This window comes from Myzus persicae, unplaced genomic scaffold (assembly GCF_001856785.1).
Source record: "Myzus persicae strain clone G006 unplaced genomic scaffold, MPER_G0061.0, whole genome shotgun sequence".
Classification (NCBI taxonomy): Eukaryota; Metazoa; Arthropoda; class Insecta; order Hemiptera; family Aphididae; genus Myzus; species Myzus persicae.
The window spans coordinates 135758-158349 of NW_019100913.1; the positions used below are offsets into that span (position 1 = coordinate 135758).

The 22592-nt window shown below is 25.4% G+C and overlaps 1 protein-coding gene and 1 long non-coding RNA gene across 3 annotated transcripts in view; one reads left to right on the forward strand and one right to left on the reverse strand.

Annotated features, from left to right (window-relative positions):
- The window catches only part of LOC111026746, a 286767-nt gene that overhangs the window by 69625 nt on the left and 194550 nt on the right, over positions 1-22592 (forward strand). The gene's annotated exons all lie outside the window — the stretch shown is intronic.
- On the reverse strand, positions 8943-18156 carry LOC111026747. Of its 2 annotated transcripts, XR_002603730.1 has the most exons (5): positions 18070-18156; positions 17109-17269; positions 12212-12388; positions 10184-10289; positions 8943-10114 (listed from the first exon to the last, which is right to left on the reverse strand). It is a non-coding gene; the product is annotated as an uncharacterized LOC111026747 (long non-coding RNA). The 2 variants fall into 2 exon arrangements; XR_002603729.1 differs by having other exon boundaries at positions 10184-12388.

Genomic DNA, 22592 nt, shown 5'->3' on the forward strand with positions numbered 1-22592 from the left:
TGTTGGTTACGTCATAACGTGTTGTTGTTCGATATCTTGTTATTGATTAATTCTGTTTATCCGAAGACTGAAGGCGTTCACCAGAAACGGTAATTGGTATGATTTGATAGGCTTTTGAGTGAGTCATAACGTGTTGTTGTTTGATATCTTATCAGTGATTAATTTCATTTATACCCAAATATGGATATATTTTTTAATGAGTGTCTGTCTGGGAATTTTAATGACTTCCTGTTGTTTTCACGATTATAGGATGAATTATTCGTTTTGAAATACCGATTGCTTAATAATAGTTTTACCGCGTAGTATTTTAATTGCGTTTATTTTTCACACCAGAACATGTCTTCACCTAGCCTTTTCACCCCATACGTTTATTATAATAAAAATTATAAATTATAAATTATAAAGCATATTATTTATATATTACACTCTCTTCCTTGTTGGTTTGTAGTTTGTATACAAATAAACAACATTTTCGCTAATGAAAGTAATGTAGCTTTATTGTTAGTATAAAAGACATGAATGTGGATCATAATAGGTAGATGGAAATTATAAAATAAGTGTAAAATAATCAATCCGTGTTTTCTAATTTTGAACATGAATGATGTTTACCATGTTGATCTTCTGCAGGACTCAATAACCATAAATTGGTACCTACATCGATGTTTAAATATTTTCTATTTAGAGTAAGCATCTGAGTAAGCATAATGGTGTATGCGCGCGCGTGTGTGTGTGTGTGTGTGTGTGTGTGTGTGTGTGTGTGTGTATAATAGGTAGAGATAATACGATGCGTCTGACTATTAAATTAATTTGCTGACCTAGTTGTATTATATTTACACTTGGATTATGATAATAATTATGGTATGCTAATTTTAGTAAAAATATTGTTTAGTAGTAACCAACTGTTATATATATATATATATATATACACACAAAAATTAAATACTTGGCGATTTTAAGATAATTGGATTCCTAATTGGGTATTAGATTTCGGCATTTAAAGTTATTGAAATAGTATTACTATAGTTGCATAGTTCATAATATTATTTATGAAGTCAAACTGTCATAGTTTGATTATTGTGACACAGCTATTCAGGTAAAATATATTTTGTTATTTTGGTGTGAAGATGAAAATAAAAACTAAAAACTAAAACAACTTGGTTATTATTTAGCAGTTCAATACAATTTTTTAAGCGTGGCAATGACGAAACAATAAAAACCAGGAGCTTATTTGTGGTGGTTGGGTGTGAATAATCATCAGACAATTTAACTCAAGCCCTCAAAACAAGACAAATATTGTTTTATTTTATATATTTATAAGCAAAAAAATCAAAACGTTCTTATTTAAATTTTAAATACACTTAAATAAATTACTGAAAATTCAATACAGTATTTGGAAATCCTCACGTATTCACCAAATCTAATTGTACAATTGTAATGTAAGAGTAATAATTTAATTTAAGTTTATTAGGTATAAGGTATTAATAGATATATTTAAATAATGTTATAGGTAGCTACTTAGGTAGTTACGTTATAATATTACTGTAGCATATTCAATTATATAAATAGAACATAAAAATGAACAAAATTTCATGTTTTATTTGTTACTTACTGTCTATTCATGGTTTTAAAATATCTGCTGTATAATAAATGGGCTTTTCCAACTTCGTTTATTATATTCAATCAATATAGTACGAGGCTTGAGGCTGATCTGATTCCAGTATTTTGATAAGTTCAATAGTTTGGTGGTTGGTTTGAAATTCATTTTCTGACAACTGAAGACTATAGCAGGTTAAAAAGATTTAAAAACTACTTTAACTTTATGTATTTGTCATTTAATTAAGCATTTAAAATTACCAAAATCATTTTTCTTGCTTTTATTTATTTTCAACCACTATAATAATTGAGTGACTAGAGAAAGAAATTATCTGTATATGGTAAGATATTATATTTGTAATATAATAATGAATTAATGAACAAATGAAAAAATGATAATAAGAGAAAGAGATGGTGGTGGATTGGCATCTTTTTTTAAGTATAGTTTACGTCATACTGTATTAATATTAGTATTTTCTCAATTTGGTAAGTTGACTAAATTTTTCCATAAGTATTTCATACGAATTTTAAGTTCATGTCAACTTAGCGTAGAATTTTGTGAATAGGTTTGTGGTGCAGATATATTAAAACAAGTATAATTATATTGAATATTTTGCAATGTTTAGAATAATATATAATATTGTGCACCGATGGTTTATTTAATGGGGGTTGAGGTCAGTTTCTATACCCATAGAATTTATTATATTCTTGAACTTAATTAGAATGAATATTTGCTTTATTTATGATCAATCTACCGTGGTTATTATTAATTTATCTTTTAGCATATTACATGGGCGTATACAATAATTTCTTATAATAACAAGCCATTCTCTCTCTAAAAATAGAGTAAATACTTGGTAGATATATATACTGCACTGTTTTGCGCATTGGCAATAAGCTTCAAATCTTTACGATAAATACTTTTAGAAATTTCATCAAAGCAAGAAAAATATTGGACCTGATTGGGAAATACACCTGTAGTGGATTGAATACGGGATTTGATTTATTTGGGCTTAACTGCAATAACTTCATGAACAAATCGATTTAAGTGTGCCTCGTCATGGTGTCATGATCCTTTCATAACATTCGGGTTGAACCTGATTAGGAAATCCACCAGCGTAGATACGGAACCCCGATGCATGTCTGTTTTTATTTGTGTATTTCAAAAATGATAAAATTGGATGCCGTCTTTATCGTCTAGTTATTCACTTATTAGTCTCGAATTCATGGACTTTTTTCAAATTCAACTAAATGGATTACAGATTGATTTTTATTTATTTCTATTTACCGATTTTTTTAATAAAAATAATGTTAGTATTTTTTTTCTTGATTCAGCCCTTTGCAACTGTTCATTTTCTCATGCATACACATTACCAATGTATAACAAATGTCCAAAAATATAGGTTATCTTAATATTTTCATGGAATGATTTTAAACTTCTCCCAAGATTGTTTCCTTCGACAGAGGTAGGATATAAAGCAATACACTCTCGTTGAAAAAATTTAAATTCTTAGCATCTTGAGTAACACAAAGGTTTTGATTTTTTTATTAAATAGTTTTACTAAATTATTAGTTAAATATAACATAGTATAAAATAAATGGTACAATATATTTTTTTCAAAATCCGATCGAAAATTTACCAAATATTCAAATTGCTGTTATTTGGATAGTTGTTTAAGTTAAGCCCTTGGTTTGCTTGTATTGAAATATGTTGCAAATATTATTTTTACAATCATGCTACTTAATGCAATTCTTAAACATATTTCACTAAATTAATTTAATTTTGATATAAATTGTATATATTTATTTATTAAAAAATAAATTTCAATTATTGATTTAACTATCAATGATGTATGAAGAGGCTTATATTAAAATTAATAAATTATAAGTAAGACCTTATTTTAATTTTAAATCAATATTGCTCATGATAAAAATTATTTTGTGAATAAAGTGAGCTCTAAAATATCGTTGTCTTTATATGATTGATGATATTTTGACTTGGCGATATTTTCGAACTCCCTTTGTATGAATAATTTCTTCAAGTTTAACTATATGTTATATGATATTAAGTACGAGTCAGCGTTTGAGGTGAGAATATTATTGTACTTTCCGAGTAGACCACGTGTATAATGTGATTTAAAAAAGGTCGATCTGTTATGTGTATGTTGTATATAAACAAAATATATGAAATTCCTCGAAGGAAGCTTTGAGGGACAGAAGTCATTTTTTTGTGACTAAAAACGTCTGAAGTATAATTTTTAGTTTACAATATAGTTATTGTATGTACCATTGTAAGTATTCATTTTTGGATTAAAATTCTAAGTCATAACCTTATTTTTTATTTCTTAATTACAAAATAATAATTATTATAATATTAGTACGTACCTATGTAAATACTGAATATGTTATAACAGCTTACTGTAAAATGTTGTCTGTAATTAAGTAAAAAAGAGAAGTCCAAAATTGTGAAAATAAATATTTAGGTTATAGCTACTTTTATTTGATCTTTATATAGTAGATACCTATACAAAGTGTAGCTATATACATAATTAATACATAATTAATAGAGGAATATAATGACATAATAGTTAAGGATAAATCTCAAAAAGAGTATTTGGTACAAGTTGTTAGCAACTACCGAAAAAAATTCCCAGACCACAAAAAAGAAACGCTTATTACATCATTATAAATCGAGTGATGTCATTATATATTAAAATATATTTAATATAATTAACTATAGTCCTAATATTTGTTATTTATTACCTATAATTAAATTAAATTATTTGCCTTTTATTGTTGTTTCAAAATCTATAAAGTATGTACTGTTTTGATACTCATATTCGAATACACTAAAAAATTTAATGTTTAAAAATAAAACACTTATGTAACAAATTATTATAAATTTAATTTCCTATAACTAATGTTGTTGGAATTTTATTGCAGAATTTGTATTTCTAGAGTTATGATTGGTTAAATTAAAAAAACTGAACATTTTTGTAACTAACTATTTTTAAAACTTTAGAGCTTTTGTGGCATGGGTTAAATTTAATCATTTTGTCTGAAACTTTTTTTGTGTGTTTTTTTAGTAGTGGGATAGATTTAGGGTGGGGGAGTAATTAAAAAAAAATAAAATCGACGGTTAAGGACCACCCTACTATACATAATACATTGTATAACATATAGAATGTATATACAAGTTATGAATGTCTCATTTTGAAATTACATGGGAATTAAACTTGACGCTCCAATAGATTGTTATAACAGGATGTATTTATAATATTAGGAAAATAAAACGAAGAGTACAAAGTAAACATAATAATTTTTTTTTTCTTAGTTTAAGAATTAATCGATTTTACACACAACCATTAATATAATTAATTGTGACAGCTGTAGTGTTATTAATTCTATAGAGTTCAAAAGTAGTTTCGTTCTGTATAGTTTTTTTTTACTTAAGGCGTAATATAGGTATCTAGTCGTATAGTCAGTTTATCATTGATGGTCTCATATACGTGTCGAGACCAATCATCAAATTGCTGTCTGTATTTTTTGAAAAATACTTAGCATTAAGAAAAAATGTTCCCTTGTTTATACTATACTTAGTAATAACATATAACCAGAGTTTACAACAAAAATGAATTGATAAATTTTATCATATTTAATACATTTCAATAGTTTTTTTTTTTTTTTAACCAAATAAGTAGGTATTGTTGATGTAATTATTAAAATATGATTATAATATTCATTACATTTATATGTAAAATGTACCTACCAAAACAAAGGTTAACATATTTTATTTTAACTCTTAAACGTATTCAACACGTATAAGTAAATGTACCTCGAATAATATTCACTTACCTAATTATTGATAACTTATGACTATATGAACAAAAACAACAATTATGGTTATAATAATTGTTTACTTAAGTACATTTAATGTTAAGTTATAAATACAGTTAATTCTATATAGGCTATTTGTTATTTATAAAATGCACAATGCAATTCAATATTAAAATTTTATGAATTAATTTACACATTAAATATTTATTTCTACAATAAATACAATAAACATTGTGATAATATGGGGGGTACTACTCCTGTATATAACATATGTTTTTTTCTCTTTCCTAATATTGTATAAATACTTTTAGCTTGTAAATAAGAATAACACTATAGGCTACTAATTATTGTAATTAAAGGCTATAATCAAATATACAAAAAAAAAAAAAACTATGGGTACTTAAGATTTCAAATCTAACTACAATAGTTATAATATTAAATATAATATGATACCGAAAATTTTACTTTTAGATTTTATCTGGAACAAAAGATCTGTCTTTCGGTGAACCGTTTGTGCTGCAGTGTCACGTTTTTTTAAGGAGTCATTAGATTTATATAAAAAAAAATTCCCAGGCTATATTTAACAGGTTTTAGAAACTATGACATGCCTTTATTTTGGGGTTATAAGTATAATTAAGTGAATTTGTAACGTGGTACAATTTATTTAATGCCAACCGTATTTATATTTAAATAAAAGTGAAGTAAAGTAAGTGTGACGACATGACACATAACTCAAAAGTTAGTTTTTAATTTTGCTAAACATATATTCCTATTCAGTTTAGTTTTATATAGTGATGTATTACTGTATCAGAACTCATTGAAAGTAGTATACTCATACTCAATATTACTCAAGCATATACAATTTTATTACATTAAAAGGCGTCCTTTAAAATACCTGAAATAAAATTTAGTTATTTTCATATTTAAGTTTTATCTAATTAAATAACAAGATTATAATGAGAAACAAAACTGTTAAGACCTAAAATGACTTGAAATAATACTTATTTCAATGTTAAACGATTTTAAACGAACATTTACAACACATTTAATCGCATATATTGTAGATTAAAAATAATGGTTTTATTTGACACTACTGTATCCATCAATATCAGTCAGCTGATAGATAAAGATTATCTATGTAATAAATTTAGCGTCATGGCTAACTGTATCCTGTGCGTGTAGGTATTGTTAAACGGGCGTTTCGGCCGTAATGTTCAAAGAATATCATCAACATTTTGTTAGCGTTAGTGAACTGTCTAAGTTTACCCCACAAATATTTAATTACAATACGAGTATAAAATATGTTTACGTTTAAAAAATATTTTACTGAATTTAACACGTAAAGAAATATTATTATAATGTATTTAATTCATCTAAGATAGACCATATTATATGGACTCTAGGTCAAGCGGGCGGGGAACTAAAAATAAAATAAAAACAGTCCCACCAAATTACACTTGCTTAGAACATGACGAACACAGTCACTAAAATAATTATTGCGCACTTGACCAATTTTACTGTTTATTAAATATCATTTGATATAATTATATTATTATAAATGTCTTGTCGAATAGCTTTTAGAAGGTAGTCACTAATAATGTTATATCATGTAAGGTTTGTGTTTAAGCAATTTTCCGAAAACCTTTCAAAATATTAGAGACATTCTCGATAAAGAAATTATTATTTATATTTTGTCTACTGCGCATGCATGCCAGAGTTCATTTATAAAAGAACATAAGTTAAATGTAATTTGTGTTGGCTTAAAATGGGTTTGCTTGAGTTTTCCAATTATTATCAAACCAGGTGTCGAGTGAAATTACGTGATTTTATTTTTATTTATATGTAGGTATATATACATTATATTTAGGTAATTGGGTCAGTAATAATGTCAGTAAAAATAATGGCCGCAGTAAAAATAAGCAAAAGTAAATACCTACTTTATTGATGTCATTAAGTTAAAATATATCGATTATTTTTCTACGACCGAAGAAAATAAAAAAATTATGTTTGGACAGTATTTTTCGTAATATTTATCATTCATAATTTTAAATTTTCTAAAAAGTATATTTTCTTATATACGTATTTTGAGATAGTGATAGAAAAGGATTAATCATCAGCATATTTCTGAAATGGAATCGAATTAAAGTTTTAACTAAAAACATTTTTTTAATTGTATTTAATTAGTAATTTTTCTATTGATATCCGTCATTTTATTCAGTTTCTTATTAAGTCTATTGACCGTTTCACTTTTAACTTTTATGTTTAGGTATAATAACTTAATACAATTCAAATAAAAACTTATTAATTTAAATAAGTGTTGTGTTTTTTTCATAAATAAAAACAAGTTTCAAAAGTCTTGTTTCACAAAAGAAAAAGGTAAATTTATGAACTATGTGTATTAAGTTTTGGAAACTACAAAATTCTGTTAGTTGTTTTTATAAGTATTAAATGACATCACGTATATTTTTTGGTTATAGAATACATCAGAATTTTCCTAAAAAAAACATTCAAATAAAATATCGAAATATTTGTACTTACTATATAGTAACTATAATCTATATAGTATATATGTGTAAAATATAAAGTTACAGGAATAATTTTAGTACTCATAAAAAGTTTCTGTTAGCTTTACCGTTTTAAATGTTTAAAAATGTTTAAGCATTTTAGATACAATAAATATTTGTAGAATTTTTTTATATATAATTACCATATATTATAAAGCACAATATCTCATCATTAATTATTTTTTGGGCATAGGTAAAATTATTTTTAGTCGGATTTCTGATCGTAATTCTCGTCTTTTGGATTGTGCGAAAAATCAATGTAAGCCTCATAAAACCTCAAGATGTTAAGACTCTAGTTTGACTTATGATGTTTCTTGCTGATGAAACGGTGTTTATCGGGCTTAGTTTAATTTGTTCGTAACTTATTTTGCCCTTCATATTTATAAAAGGTTTATAACAGTTTAATTCTACTTTTTATTGTTGGTAGGTCAGGTTGAAATCCCAAATTAATTTACTTATTGTTTTTAATAAGTATCCAATTTCAAACACATCATTGCTGGTACAAACAATTTTTTGATTGTATATATAAAATGAATTAGGTACAATTATTTATATTATAATAGCTCTCCAATTATCGTTGAGGTGTGTTCAATATTGTTTAACTCCTTATTGAAGAGCTGGAATACCTAATTATAATGCTATAATATATTTTCGATCCGTTATACGATCTTGTACTGTCTTATAATAGGTCCATAGGTCAATAGATCCTGAAACTTGATGACCTGAATTCCAAAATGACGGGAAAAAAAAATGAAAAAAATGTTTAAATATTAAGAGATTACCTCAAAAATACCACAAATTACTTAATAAACACATAACATTTTTAAAAATGTACGTTTTATAAAATTTAAATTTAATTTATATAAATACCTTTAAAAAATAAATGTGTCACACTGAACAATTAAAGTGTGTTTAATATTTTAAAATAAAAAGATAGGCGATTTTCCGATGACAAACTTTCGTAGGTTGAAAAACATTTTTCGACTTCCACATGTGTGATTGGGGCATGTTTTGAAACAAAATGACGTACTTAATCTGCATTCGAATGTTTTGGGAAGCCTTCTTTTGTAATATCTTGTTCTTTCAATATTTTTGAAACAATCTACATTATTTTATAACACTATTTTTTTCTACAGTTTTATATTTATGATGTATTAACTAACTATATGTCATGATAATTGAATTTGATATTTTTCTACTTCTTTGACTAGTACAGCATCGGCAAGGCATATATTTTTTAATTTAATGAAAACTAAATTTAATTCAAAATCTTGATCGGCGATCAAATCAATTAGGTACTTTTTCAATGGAAATAGCATCATTTTTATCCATTTGCATGATGGCAATTTTAAGTCTATCAAAATGTTCACAATAACAAAGGTTGCTGTTAACCAAGTTCCCCACCTATTTAGCACACGTTTTAAAAGAAATGGAATATTAAGTGCTTGCTCTTTGAAAATCTTGTAATGATAGAAAAAGCAACCCTAAGTTAATCGGAAACGATGACATATTTCTAAATCCATTTCTTATTAAATAATTATAACTTAGTGATATTACCTCTCTGATTTATGTGCCGAATTGCTTGTTGAAATCGCATTTCGCGTTCAAGGTGTAACGTTGATTTATATATTAAAATAATTATGCCTTTTTCTTTAATTAACTATTGTAATTTTATTTAACCTTTTTTCTTTAACACAACTTAATACACATACTTCAATTTATTACATACGTTTAAAACTTTTATTATTATGTCTTATTACACGAACGATCTGTGTAGTCTTTGACACTCGCCTTTTACCGTCCGTAAAATAAGACAATAATAACGGGTCTGGATCTTGACCAGCAGACTGGAGTTCTTACATAATATATTGTTGTGTATGTGTGTGTGTGTGTGTGTGTGTGTGTGTGTGTGTGTGTGTGTGTACAATATCTAATCGTTAAAGCTAATGATTGTTATAATTATCTTATTATATATTTTAAATTTAAAAAAGATATGATGGCTTATGCGTACCGTACATCATTACAATCTGTACTCTTGAAAGATCCTTCAAAAATATTTGATTGCAGTTCGAAATAAGTTGGTTGACTTTTGGGATTTTTTTCTAATTTCTTCCGCCAATCTATATGTAAGGCACGAGTCAAGCATGTTACATTTTCCATCTTCGAATAAAATACCTTGATAGCTTTACCTGCTTTGACCGTATATGGTGCAGCATCACTCAATAAAAGCAGTACATGATCGCTTTTAATACCATTGGGACAAATAATTTGAAGGGATCAATCTCAAAGTTTTATCTACAAACGAATTCAATCGAGTGTTATCCGACACTTTATATTTAGAAATTTTTATACAAAAATAAATTATTGTCAATAATATTAAATATAAAAATCAAAGAGTCGGTCGGTCACAGTAGTCTATAATGGATAAAATAATCACGTCCGTATTTCATAATCATATGCCATAATGCCGTAAAACGCTAATCACACCTATACAATTATCTGGGCTCATACTGTACTGCAGAAGAGAAAGCTTCTTTAACATAACACTCCGTGTGCATCAACATCAAGCCTAAAATAGTACCTGCCTACATTTTATTAAAAAATCGTATGGTTCAACAACAAACGATAAAGATAATGAACGTTGATAATCGACAAGCTTATGGAAAATGAATGTGTTCTATTAAAGCGTAACTTTCAACAAAAAAAAGTATAAAAATGAGTAAAATGCATCAAAACTACTAAAAAATTAAGATCATAGAATTTCCTAAAAATGCACAGAAGGTAAAATAACAATAATTGTACCATTTAATTCTATATTCCAAGAATCAAATTTCTGTAGACAAGCCTCGAATGTAAATATTAGAAAAAAAGATGCAAATGCGTCAAGTTCCGGGCCCTAATGATCAACATTCATGATGATATATTACAAAAATAAATACGCATAATTCAATGATATTATAACGACTAAAAGTTATAAAATAAATCGAACAAAAGCTTCGACAAATACAGAAAAAATAACAGATTAAAATGACGAAAATATTCAATTCGAAGAACATTTAACCTTTATTACCTGTATAATATGACGTACCTATTACCTATATTGATACTAGCTAATCCTACATGACTTTGTAACTGACAAATTAAATGCCCGTGGGATTACACCTTCTTAAACTCCTTACAATGTAAATTGCAAAGATTCTGAATAAAGTTTTTGGGTTGTTTTGACTAAATATAAAATACAGATCTAAAACTATATTCAATAGTAATGATTATTTAGTTTTCTGTAACCAATGCCAACGATATATAAACAAAAATGTACAGTCTTTTGTTTTTTAAATTCAGCATTAATTATGTGTTGAAGAGTAAAAAGTAAGTTATAAAAAGTATTCCATGACTACAGATATTTCTGAACCTACTAACGACAATTTTATGAAAACCAATTAAAACAGTAGATTTGCTCAATGGTCATCCGTTTTAGGCCTTTGATTGTATATAGCATATATGGATATTTATTTATTATAAGTTATAACTGTATTACTGGACTTCACGTGAATTAAAATTATTATTCTATCTTTGTATGGTTTTCCGTTTTGTTTCATTTGAAATATTTAATGCAAACACAATATTTTCAATGACTAATCCTAAGATTTTCCATTCCTTAATTCAGGACATATTTTTAATATTAACACAATAAACTGGAGACAAATTCAACGAATGCTTATAGCAGAAATCTACCTGTTGTATGCATGTATGAACCTTTGAATTAGATGATTTTCAATCGAATATTTTTGCATACTTGAATACTTAAAAATGTGTTCAATCTTATTAACGTTTAACTATTTATACGATCAAAACCAACTGAGATGTAGTTTAATAAAAATGTTCCTACGAATAGACAATTATTAAAAAGTGCCAATTGATGAATGTTGTTAAACCAATAAATATTATGTTATAAACTGACTTCAAATTAAACGTATGTTTCAATCAAATGAATTTATTGTTTAACGTTGAACATTACTGCTGGTTCATTAACAATAGCCAATGGTCAATACATAGACGTATAATTTAATTGTATTTATGCTTTGATCGATCTAAAATTATATTTCGTCAAGAACAGAAGTTACCTAAAGTTACCTTAAGCTGGGCCATATGGTATCCTTATAAAAACAGTAGTGAATTATTTAACTCAATCGATTTATAATAATAATATACTCAACTATAGTACTTCCTTTTAAGTTATCAAATCCACAATGGTACGAGGCAACTCACTGCCCGCATATGTTGTAGGTACTATGTTTTTATAACAATCGTACTCAATATTGCAGTTTTCGTTCTTCCTTTGTTTCGAGTAAACGTTGTGTTATTTTTGATGGTTGTGTATAAAATTATTGTCACTACATTAAATATAACAGAATATATACATTAGTGAGTACAGGTATGTAATACTTTTCAGAGTGTTCGTCATTGTCTTCTACTTGTTTAATAATCAATCAAACCTTATTAAATTATGCTTAAAAAATACAGATGAAAAATTAACCAAGCTTGAAATTACTTATTAAAACTTTGCGAATCGATGATAATTATTGTAAGTTGTGATTGCTTATGCAATTGATTTAACCCCGCAGAAGTTTGTTAAAAATAAAATGTAAAGTATGTTTTAAGTATGTTTTGTATTATCAAGATTTTTAAGCTCATAATAAAATCAACAAGAAATCGTATGAAAAGACAAATGATTGTCAGAGAACCTTTCTTAGACCCATAAAGGATTGACACAAAACAATATTTAATACAACTTCAGATGCTTAAAAAATATAATATACAAAAATATTTATATAGAATTGTTCTCATTTTTTAAAAAAAACTTTAGTACCAAATTATAAGGAATTTTGTACTCATTTTTTAAATTAAAGAAATGACGGGTATTAATGAATATTCAACATTTTATGAAATTTTAATTACCTACAAAATAATTCGAAATGTTCTCTGTTTTTATGAATTTTGTCAAGATTCTGTTTTAAAGGATTCTAAGTGCATAATATTGTGGTTAGGTATGTATTTTAATTGGTATATGAATAACTTATAGAAACCTCATACTAAATTTTCATTGTTTTTGACCAAGTGAACATTTATTTTCGCTATTTAAAGAAAAAAACAACTGAAACAAATTGTAGATACTAAAATATCTCCAAAAATAATCAATATATTTTGAAACCTATACTATGTGTAAAAAATGTTGATATTATGATCATTTAATAAAAATTTTAAATGTTTCAGTTGTTTAATTTTGAGTTACATCAAAAAACATTTTGTGAGTAGCTGGTCTCGCATACAAATTACAGCTTTTTTGAATTATTTTAGTTTTTTTAAGTCTATTTTGATAAGAACTATTAATTTTATAACTTTGACGTACACCTCCACCCTACAATGTAACAACAAGATTCATTGTAACCTCAAAGTTGAAAATAAAAGTATTTCTTTTTGTCCCAAAAGGTCATATATATATCAAAAATAATAAAACGTAATTGTAAAATCAATATATTCCATTCCACTCAGAATCTAAAATTTAAAAAAAAAAAAGCTAATTTAAGAAAAAAATTATTTTTCACGAGCGTTTTGATAATCACACTCAAAATCTTCTCTGTCTTGTTTTTTTGCTCAAAATTAGTTAAACCTACCATATTAGGTACTAATAGAAAAAATAAATTACAATATAAATAATGTAGATTAAAATATGTCTTTAGAAATGTAGGAGGGATTGTCTCAGCACAGAATCGTTTATCGTATGCAATGACTTTATCATTAAACTCAAATTTAACACATCCATTACAGGGATCTTCTCAATGACGTGGCGCACTCGACACTTTCTATACAGCATAGCGACTTCCCTAGTTTTTTATACAGTATGTAAGGTTACTGTCGACATTGTTGAAACGAGGAGGCTTGATTCCATAATAAGCGTCTGTTGTAGTATTAATAATTATGTATAATATGGGTGGAAAGGTACTTTTTTTTGTTTTGTCCCGGTATTTAAATAAAATGAGGACAGCACATAAAAATATTCATTGTATAATGAAAATAAATTTTTTTTTCGACAACTGATTCTACTTCGCAGATTAACAATGAAGTGGATAAACATTTTGAGCATTTTTGTTTTTTTCGAATTTGTATTTGGTAGGTAGGTATACCTATACTATAATTATAATTATTTAATTAATTACCATACTAAGTAACAAAGTTTAAAAGTTTTACATATGGTTTACATGGAGCTCTATTGACAAAACTGTATTATGTTCATGGCTGTTTATATGACTTAGGGTTATATACAAACAACAGAGATAATTTATTCTCGTGGAGTTTAAAATAAGAATACGATTTGATAACAAACATATATTTGAAAATATACATGTATTTTTCTAGCTGTTTTGGGTTTTATTCCTGTATTCTGCAGAATATTGGCTCTACAATGTCTTATAAGTTATAATTTTTTATGTTTTCACAGATGTTAATAATTTAAAAAAAAATATATACTCTAACATAATAGAATGAATAAAAGTTTATTTACTTATTATTTCAAACATTAAATTAAACCACTTACACTTTTATTTGAAAAAAGTATTAAACATTTATATTTTTATGTACCTACCTCATAGGTACATATATTATTTATTTATTTTTTATACAAATATTTAACTTCAAATAACCACCAAAAAATTGACACAGTCAATTAATTTGTTATATGTAATTACTAAGAACTGTATATGGTAAGATACGTTTAAAGTTCATAGAAATAAATAATATTTCATTTTATTTTATTTCATATCTAATAAATATTATAATTTTTTTGGATGTACAAATATTTAACTGCAGACGCGTTAAAATATTATGGTTTTTAATTAAAAGTGATATCTACCAAAAAATATTTATTATTATTTAGTACCTATCTTTATTCTAAAATAATATCTTTAATCTCAAATTATAATTGCTGTTTATTATAAATATAATTTTTTTTAAACTTTTCATTTCAAATATAGACTTACAAGTATGTTAGCATTTAGCAATATAAAATATTTTTTTATTATTAATAGATAATGTCAACATTATATTTTTTTTTTAAAAATGTCCCTTACCTCACCATGAATATTGTACTCAACCCTTGAATATTGAACTTATTTTTTAATTATTTGGATAAGAACATGCTACAAAAATCCAATTTTAGTTATTGTTATAAATTGACAAAAACAAACGATGGCATACCATATTATTATTTTACACTTTTAAATCGATGAACATTATTAAGTAAATCTTCAGCACGTTTTATTATTTTCAGTTATAATTCAAAACAAAATATTTAGATATTTTATAAAACTTCATACATTTTTATTCATGATTTTTCATGTATGTAATATCATATTACATACGATTATTAATAATAATTATTCATATATACTTTTCTTATGGATAAATTAAATAAAGTTAAGTAAAGTTCTTTCTATAGACTTACCTTGGCGTTGCAAGCCACCATAAATCTTTATTTTCCACTCGTTTTGATAGCTTAAACAGACCGTTAGCAAACTATGCTTCCGGTATGCCAAAAATCACGAACACATTTATTTTCGTCAAATATATTTTTAAAGCATAAAACAAAATGTAACAATTTCAATTTATTTTCAACTCTAATTACCTATTATCAAAATAATTCAGCAAACTGCCAGGTGGATCGATTTTTTTAGAGAAAAATAATCTCTTACACTCTATTCACATGTTTATTTTATCATTATAATATACAAGAAACTATATATTTCCTATAATTTTCAAAATATTATGACTCTTTTTTAGCTATTTATCGATATTTTCAATATTCATTTATTCTTCTACGAATGTCGATTATAAAATGTTCTCTTTTTTAAAATGTTTACGAATTTAAAACAAGTTTTCTCAGAAGTTACTCATACTAAAAAAAAAAAAAATAATTAAAGCATTTTAAGTTATAATGTCGATAAAAAAGTAGATATTTAAACTAAGAATAATGACATTTAAAAAATATTTAGATTAAGCTATTACCTATTTATATCATAAACCCATTCACCCTATAGAACGATGAGGTGGTATTGACTCAAAATTTAGTAACAATATTCTATATAAATACACTCTGCTATAATAATTAAATATTCATTAATATAATGAATGCAATGTGTTTGCAACAAATTAAATTAACAGTTAAGTAAGTTACTTTAATAGAAATATCAAAAAAATAACTATCTGGAATTAATATATATAGGTACCTGACACAGGCTGACAGAACACCAACGCTCAGAATCGTTTTTCACATACAGTGATAATACCATTGAATTCAAGTTAACACATTTATTACAGTGACCTACTGGACACCTATAATACAGCAGAGGGGTCTTCAAAGCTCAATTTTTTTAAAATTTTTTTTTAACATATAAAATCCAATTATTACATTATAATCTTTATTATAACTGAAATTGCTCTGACATTTAAAAATTTTAATCCTTCTTTGTTTACTTTCAATTTTATTACTCTAATTTTGTCTTCCTATGTTTATTATTAACTAACCGAAAAAAAAAATGGACATTTTGTTCCCAAACTATGACTCTTCTTTAGAAAAAAATGTAAAGCGTTTTACTATAACTGACATTCAATTATAAGAATGTAAAAAATATCTTGATATAGTACAATTTATAATCAAATAGAAATTTTAGTAAAAAAATCAGATTATTTAAAACTCTATGAAGGATGTCTAAATATCTGGGAAATAAAATTCTATATAAGTTATATAAAATGCATTGAACATGTCTATCTAGTTCCAATATAATACAATTTGTATCATAATCACCTTTTTTAATTTCAAAGAATTTTAATAATTTTAATAATTTTTTATGTTAACACATTATACAAAATTGAAAAATGTTTCAGTTTAAAATCTAAATATTTTATTTAAAATTATTGTTTGTGCCTATGAAAAGAAAGTAGATTATTCCCGTGTTTTTATCGAACATTTGTTCTTTGGTAATCGTTTTAAAACGTCAATAAGACATAACTTTATCTCGTTTCAATATATTTCTATACATGTGTTTACATAAGACTCACCGTACATTATGCTTGTAGATAACATTTATTTTGAAGAAGCCGCAATAGCTTCCGTGAAATGGTTCTTGATACCTATTACTGATATGCAAATATGTGCAATTCTTTGTCCTACATTGCGGTCTTAAGGTTTTATTTGATAAGAAAAGCAATATGATTTTGTTCTGGAAAAATTACAATTTGTTTTATGATACACATGATAACATACGTATATTTCACTTTAATATAATATCGTATACCTATTCGTATTATTTAGCCACAGCACTACTGATTTATTTGTGATTTTTATAAATTATAAGTTTAATTAATCATGTCACCTGTCTAATGAATGATATTGACAGATAATATATGTGATATTTTATTTTCGAGAGTATTAATGTTTTACATTTTTTAGTAGGTATAGAAAGCAGTATAGGTACCTCTATGGTCAGTCACTTAGAGATGGGCAGTATTTCAATTAAATATATTTCAATTACGTATTTGGAATACGTATTGTATTTTGAGTATTTTTAAAATACAAAATAAATAATAACAGATAACAAAACGCTCAGGTTTTAATTTTGGCCCAGATACAAAAAAATAACGATCTTTACTTTTGTAGTTACAAAATAATATAATATACTACACTGTAGATTTTAGGTATATGATGAACGTAGTTATTGAATTAGAGGGGTACATGGAGGAACAGAGTCACTCTTCTTACAAAAAAAAAATATTTATACATATGTAGGTACCACTTGTGCTTCAAACATTTACGAGAAAATAGTGACTTTACATTTTTGTATTTGAAATTACTGTTTTTTAATAATATTAGTAATATTTAAAAATTCAATGACTTATGAGGTTTGATGTTATGGTATTATTTATTATTTATTAACAGCACTGAATTAATTTTGATAAATTAAATACATATTAGTGATAAAAAATTGTATTTTATTATCGAAATGATCTAAATTTTACGTACTGTGCATATGTCGACGATGTGGATTTTTTGATTTCATTGATGTATTTTCTTTAATACTGGATAAAAATAATGATGTACGTCTTACATTGAATAGAGTAATACTATTATAAGTAAATATATTACAGTTTATTTATATTTATCTTATAACTGTTTTAAAGTTCAAACACAATTAAAAATATTAATTTATTTACTCTCTGTAGTTCTAAAACCTTGAGGCTTTTCGCGTACCGCCTGTAGTCTTTCGAGTACCATTATTATGGTGAAAACGCTGATACTTATACACAATAAGTACGTTATAGTCTTGGTTATTGGTTCTTATCTAAAAAGTATTATCACTCTCTTACCAAACCGAACAAGCCACGGCGTGTTGGGCCAGTAAGCTCTTGATTATATTTCCGCGCCGCAGATATAAGTGTTAGGTTAACACTTTTAACCAATAAAAATAAGAATATTTTTTTCTAATAGGGCGAGGATGAGTGACGGTATTTGAAAAACTTATATTCTTAAAAGGGAACAATGTTTTTAAAATTAGTGATTAATATCACATTTAACCTTTAAAATTACAAGCTCATCATGATGTATAAATATATATATATAATATATATACACACAAAATTATTTTTAAATTATTTTCAACTTTTAAAAATGTCTGACGCATCATAATACCTATTGATGGCAATTATTTTTTATAGTTTGCGGATAACGTAACGCGGTGTGTCTTATACTTTTAGAAGCATAAGGAAGCTTCAATGTTATGATACTATGTTTAAAAAAATTGAAATTTCATAAATACAACTTTATAATAATAATAACAATAATATGCTTCATATGACACGAAACATATTTTACATAATAACGGATAGGTACTGATTTTAAATATTTGTTAAATAAGATGTTCCGTGTGACAGAACTTAATAAAGTAATTAAATAGTTTAAACTAATCCTTAAAGTTTTACTGTTGTGTTGTTACATTAATACTATGTTTTGATACATGATTATAATTATAAATTCTTAAAATACCTATATGACGTGTTCTATGACATATCTAGCTACTAAAAATGTGCCTGTGTAATATAATTTTTATTTTATACCATATAACCTAATATAAAATAATAATATAGGTACTAAAATAGTTATTATTATTATTATTATTATTATTATTTGTATCCTTCACCTATAATGCGCATTATATTATTATCGTTGTTTAACAATTTACTTTACCAACAATCGTAATGCCAAACATAATATTACACAGTTCAATGTAATTTTTACTTTGTTTTACTATGTACAATCATAATTCCCTGTGAATTTCGTTTTTTTGATGGCGTGTACAGTGATGTCAGTTTGATAGGGACACGCGATTCTATCAATAATGTATAGAATAATGAACGTTATCATGAACCGATCACGTTCTCTTTCTAAGGAATGCTACACATATCGGACAGTGTATAATATTTACAAAGTTACCCTTTTCGTCAATAGTGTTTTTCTTTAATTTTATATTAGTTTAAAAAAAAATAATAATTTGTTCGTAATAGAAATAATCAATTTTAATAAAAGTAAGTTTGTTTAGACCGAGAGGTTACAATGGCGTTTATAATGATGAAAAAGTTGAATACATAATATATAATACACAAATGTATACGTGCACGTTTGTGGATTTGTATTTTTGTGTGACAACTACATTTTGATAAAAAAAAAAAATATGAACAAAAAATGAAATGAAATGAAATAAAATGAAATAAAACACAAACATAAATATTAATATCAAAAATATTTTTTCTCTGTGAAAGTATGGGAATATGATATAAATAGCAGTTAATGTATTTCGAAAGGTAATTTTAAATTTTTTTAAGAGTATATTATATTTGTTTTGTTAGGGAACACTCACAGTTCACCATCATACACAGGCACACACAAATAAATAAATATACATAATATTTATATTGTTGGTATGTCTTAGTTGTTAATTTATTGTGAAATTTAAAATGAATAAATACTTTCATAAGCATAATATTACACAGCTTTTTTTTCGATTCAATAATAACGATGTTGTCAATTGAATGAATATTATAAATTAAGACCATTTAAAAAAAAAACTTACTATATATTATATGGTTTGACAGCAATTTACTTTCAATTGGAACATTTAATTAAAATATCATAACTTATTTCAAACTTAGAGAAACATATAAATTGTTATAACTGAGGACAAATCTATTTTAGTTCGTTGAAATATTAAGGAATTACAACTGTCGAACATAGACGGTAGATATTTAAGAGTAGTAATTTTTTTTCGCATTTGTAGTTTATGAAAAAATTCAAAATATAAATATATTAGATATTAGTTACCAAGTAAAGTGAAAAATTACAAATATTAACCATGAAGGTTTATTAATAATTATATGTTATAGGCTTATTCGATGTATTTTAAATAGTATATAATATATAAAATGTCATGAGTTATTTGAATAGTAATTATACAATTAGATAAGAATTAACAATATTATCAACACACTGATATTAACTATGTAATTGATTTATTCAGATTCTTATGAGTTATGACATACACTCATATAATAATAAAACTCTACCTTGTTTTTGTTAATAATCTTCAAATTACATATCTAATTCGTTTAATTTATAAAATGTAGTATGTACACTTGTTAATAACTAATCATTAATAGTAGGTACTTATATTATTTTTTAAAAATATATTGAACGATGGTTTTATTTCTACTTTATAAATGTTTTTTTTTTATTTCATATATAAAAAACAGTTACTTATTTTATAAAGAAATATGAATTGGCTATTGAATATTTGTTACCAAATAAGTGTATGGTATGTACCTACTTGATTATTTTGAATTAACGTGTATTCCGAATTGAAGAAAATCTAAAGACAAACTAAAAGAAAATTAGCAATATTAGTCATTTAAAAGTTATATAAACTATCACTTTTACCTGAAAAAATTATTACGATTATAATACTTTGTACAAAGGTTATTAGTTTATAATAAAAAAAATACAAACTTAACAAAATAAAAATTATTGAAATTATATTGTAATTAATATTAAAATTATAGAAATAAAGGTATAAAGATATTTATCGAGAAACATCCACTTCAAAGAATTAGTTATTGTACTTATATAAACCCCTTAGGATAATAATCTAATCTGTTGAAGTTGTACAAAGTAACAAATTACGCCCTGTCAAAGTATAAATAATTTTAAACAAGTAAAAAAAATACCACGAAATAACTGACATTTTCCAAACTTTTTATTGACATTTATGAGACATATGTGATTCTATAGAATATAGCACACGATCAGATAATAATTTTTTCGATGATCAGTAACTCTTTCAGAAATTTGAAAGTGCAAAAATAAACTGAGAATACTTTGTCATAATATTCAGTATCTACCAACATAATGACGTAAAAATAAATGTTATTTTGTTATTTTGAATATAAACATAAAACATACTTTGCAAATGATTCAATTAATTCTTTACCACTATAAAATCGATTTTATTGTATATATGATGCTAAAAGTATACTTAAATTAATAATAAAGATTGGAACGTGAATTTATACTCTATTTGTATTGAATATACAATTTTCGTTTACACTTTTATAACAGGTAAAAAAATGTAAGGAATTTTGACTAATTATTAGGTATATTGTTAAGTTTAAGTTAACTGCTTTAATAGTCGAAGATCAACACGACGCATATGCGTTACACTAAATAAATACAATATCAAAGTACATATTTTTTAACCAATGATAGTTATAAATATTATCATAAACTTGTTGACTTAACAATATATTAAATTATTCATTTGAAACAAGAACACTATTAAGGACTTTTATATCTTCATTTTATTTCCTATTTCATTAACAAGCTATAAATGTATGAAAACTATTTGATTAAAAACTGTAAAATTTACAAATTATTCCGAAATCTTAAGTAAAAACGATGACAGATCCTCTTTGAAGACAGATGTGCCAAATATATCCTTCACAAAGTCCCCAAGTTGCATTCTCCACTTTTCTTTGTTAACTTGTAGCCATCGTGCAAGCTAATATATGGATACATTTTCTTATATTATGCTTCTCACAAAATTTAAAATTAGAGAATCTCACAAACACAAAGCACTCAGTAAATGCATTAATTGTCGAGGGTACTGTCACACTTAAACATATAGGGCAGCTCCCCATATTGAGTTCATTATGGTACTGAAAATTAGATATCTGCTTGTAAAAATCAAATCAGTACAATCCATCGAAATAACTTCTTTAATCTGGTGATTATCTTGCAATCTATAAAGGTTATTCAGTAATTCAGTTTTTAGGGAATGCCAGCGTGGTAAAAAAAAAACAGAGAGTTGTAGACTCTATATCGTATTATTTTGTAGACACTATACATGTGACTTTTTTCAATGTTTTGTAAGCATTTGACATTGTATAGTGCAATGACTTACTTTGTACATTTAAAACATTCTTATACCATATTTATTTTCT